We start from the raw sequence: 4282 nt of genomic DNA, 5'->3' as shown, positions 1-4282 counted from the left end.
CAGAAAATAGTTCAATAGCTGTGAACTAATTCTCTCTATTTTCGGGTAGAGTAACAATATTTTAAAGTTGTGTGTATAGTACAACCAGTGCCATCTATTTTTAGGGAGAGGAGATAGAACCCTTGTTGAATTGTAGAAGTTTATTTCAATTAGAAAAATGAACTCCTAATATATGTAGGAGTATATAGGGCGGTAACCCTAGTTAATAATATTAGGGTTTGTCATCCCCCTCATTAACATGAGGGACTTTTGGGCCTCTCCTATATCGGGTCCAATTACAAATATTTCCTAGACTTTCAACCCAATACTTTATAATTTGATCCAACTCAATATTTGATTTCTATTTCCTAAATAAACATCTTAATATTTTTTCAATTAAATAATCTTATCAACCCAATTCTAATATAAGAAAATATATTTAATATTTTTGCATTCAACGGTTCACTATAACCAAATGGTTTATTTCCATTTTTGAACTTCATTTAATTCGAAAAACATAAATTCATTTTCAGTTCATTTTCATTTTAGATAAAACCTTATTCATTTTCAAATGATTTCATTTTTCCATTTTCATTTTGGAGAAAATCACATTCATTTTAAAATAATTCCATTTCTCCATTTTGTTTTTCATTTTAGAGAAAATCATTATCATTTCTAAATGTTACTCATTTCTCTATTTTCACCATTTCTATTCATTTGATTCAACATGCAATTCATTTATGGTTTTAACGAGCTAGTAGAGGGATCGATTGGGCATATGCAATTAAGGCTCAAATGATTTATAATTAAATTTCAGTTTTTCGACTATTAATTCTAAATTCATGTGGTCACGAAGTCATTCGACTATAGTATCATGATTGAGATCTCCCCAACGACAAACCATTACAAAAGTAACTCAATCAGTACTCGTCCAACGACCTTGTCATAAGTGTGTTACCCTTATAGGATATTCTTAATCTCTTTGGGATAATATTCGTTTTCCTAATATAATCATATTTTATCTCATGGTAATTATTACATCTTTCTTCTTGAAAATTAATTACTATCAAATAGTAATCAAGTTATTCATCACAAAAGCAAACGACCTATGGCCACATTTGTAACACCCCCTCACTCGTCATTGTCACTAGATTAGAGTTAAGGGATGCTACGACAATTAACAAGACAAGAATTTACAATTCTAAAAAAAATTCCATTTAAACAATCATTATCAAGCAATCAATTAATAAACATTCCATTCAATCAAAATCGGGGCTTAAAATCGAGCCTAAGAAACTCTAAAAGCAATTCAAAAATAATCAGGGACTAATTTAGAACAAATCATAAAATCAAGGAAAAAATAGGAAATAGAGGCAACACAGCCGTGTGATCAGACCCTGTGACAGGCTAAGACCGTGTGAACAAAATTATTATCAAAATCCAACAGAGCACACAATTGTGCCATATACTCGTGTGAGGCACACGGCCATGTGTCAAACCGTGTGGTAGCTCGTGTGTGCCTAAAGGTACCTTTAAGTGAAAAATTATCAATTCATGCTTACTTAAACTACAAGTAACCAATTAAACAAACTTTCAACCTGTTCAATTTGCTTCAAAAACATTGTAAAACATGTTATTTTCCTAATTCTAACAAATATGCCATAAGACACCATCACAAACAACAATCAAATTTAATGATCAACTTCATTTGCTATCAAATTCACACTTAACCAAACTTGTCTATCATAAGAAAAAAATAGGCACAAATCATTTTATACCATCCAAATCAAACTCCAACCACTGTTTGCCTATTCATGTATTCCCTATCACAATATAACACATCTATATGCATTTCGTGCCATCAAGTTAAATCCATCACATATCAATTTCAATATCACATTCAAATCTGTAAATAAAGTTATGATCAACCACATTATTAGCCACAAACAATCAACTTATAAACAAGTAAAAAACATGCCACTCATATTGAACACTTATATACAAATTACAAGATACTCCTATTACATGCCACATATCCCAAAGTAAACATTTTTAAAGTCTACCGAAGATAGATGGATAGTGTGATCTTCCACTTGATCCAATTTCCCGGTTCCGCAAAATGAGATCTACAAGAAAATAGGGAAACATCACGGATAAGCTTTTACGAGCTTAGTAAGTTCACAGGTTGAAATATTATAACTTACTGCATAATCACATTTTAGTAATTAACAAAATCACTAGCTAATATTAACCCTGTCAACCACAACAATTTATCAGGTGAGTTTTGTAAATACGAGTCATTTAATCATCACATTTATATAGTTTCAACCATTATAAAGTCACGAGATATTATCGGAAACCATGAACACTTATACAATTCACAATTGAAGCATCATAACCTAGAATCAAATACATATCAATATCATGTCACTTAATCATAAATATTTTCAGCCCGATGAACGACATAAATAGATATGGATACGCGGTTATACATCCAGAACACACCAAGACGCTCAAACAAGCCAAACCAACTGAGAACACACCTGGGCACCAAATGCCTGGCCCGTAGGCTATCATCCCTCCAGAAAGACACCTGGGCACCAAATGCCAAGTCCGTAGGCTAACATCCGCCCTTAATAACACACCAAAATCGTTGTAAATATAACACGATAGTCCGTAACAAATGCAGGACATCAATATATTCAATGGAAAGAAACAAATCAAAAGCCATCATCTCATCACAAGTCAATCTCGTACCACGTGCAATATAACCTTTTGGCATGCTAATTGTATCCTATTATGTGTTCATTCGGGCTCAATACAGGTACTCGTATAACATTTTATAATTCAATTCATTTTCTCACCTTGTAATAATTTGTAACAATTCAAATACATATATATTTATTAACATACAACAATTCAAAAATCAATATAATATTACAAATTATACCTAATTAAACCATATGAACTTACCAGAGATAAACAGCAAAGATGACAATATTAGAGACTAATCGGTAAATTTCTCTTTTCCACAATTATCTATCGATTCTTGATCTATACAGTAATTTTTATTTCAACTATTAGTCCCAAATACATTATAAAATCTAATTTAATGCATATGACTTCTTAATTGGCATTTTTCACAATTTCCCTAAATTTTTACAATTTTTCAATTTAGTCCCTAAAATCGAAAGAAGTTTATTTTTAACAATTAATCCCTATAACCATTAAGCTGAATTCATTTACATTCCAAAATAGCCCTTTAATTCTGAAATTTTACAAGAAAACCATGCCAAATTTAACAATTTAATAATTTAACCCCTAAACTCAAAACTAACCAAAATTACTTTACAATTTAGTTCAAATCCATCATCAAGCTTCAAAATCTTCCATTTAATATCAAGAACATCCAAAAATCATCAATGGTAATTTTAAAAAACTTAACAGTTTTGAAAACGGAGATACGAGTTAGCTGAACCTAGTTGCAACGATCTCAAAAACATAAAAATTACGAGAAACGGGCTTGAAAAACTTATCCTGCATAAGAAATGAAGCTTGGCCAATTATTCTATTGTTTCAAATATGTTGTTTCCGTTGAGAATGAAAAGAAATGAGAAAGATGATACATGTTTCTTTTGTTTTATTATTTTATTTTTCTTTATCATTTTATAAATTATCAAATTGTCATTAATTTACATATTTTTAAACTAAAGTATATATACGTACCTTCCAACATTTTAAGTATGGTTAAATTACCATATAAATCCATTCAAGTATGTTTTTATAGTCAATTAGTCCATTTAAACTAATAATAACTGAATTTTGCAACTTTTATGATTTAGTCTTTTTTTTGTAATTAATTAGCCAAACATCAAAATTTCTTAAACAAATTTCAATACACCTATATAATCACTCCGTAAATATTTAATAAAAATATTTTTGGGCTCAGTTTATAGAAATGAGGTCCCGATACCTCGTTTTCTAAAACCACTTGACTTTAGGGACAAATCACTTGAACTTAACAATTCATTTCAAATAACAAAAATTATCAAATCAATATTTAATATAATACTTTGTTTGACTATAAATATTAATAAATAATAGTTACGGACACACTTGTCGAAATTGTGGTCCCAAAACCACTGTTTCTGACACCACTAGAAAACGGACTGTTACAACATTTACTTTTCATCAACCATGTAATGCCAATGAGAGGATATCATTTACCCATGTCTCGAGCTATGAATTCCACTGTTGTGAATGATGCTACATACTGCAAAATTCATATATTGACTGCCTATAA

This window comes from Gossypium hirsutum, chromosome D04 (genome assembly GCF_007990345.1).
Source record: "Gossypium hirsutum isolate 1008001.06 chromosome D04, Gossypium_hirsutum_v2.1, whole genome shotgun sequence".
Taxonomy (NCBI): domain Eukaryota; kingdom Viridiplantae; phylum Streptophyta; class Magnoliopsida; order Malvales; family Malvaceae; genus Gossypium; species Gossypium hirsutum.
Note: the sequence above shows the minus strand (reverse complement) of the source record.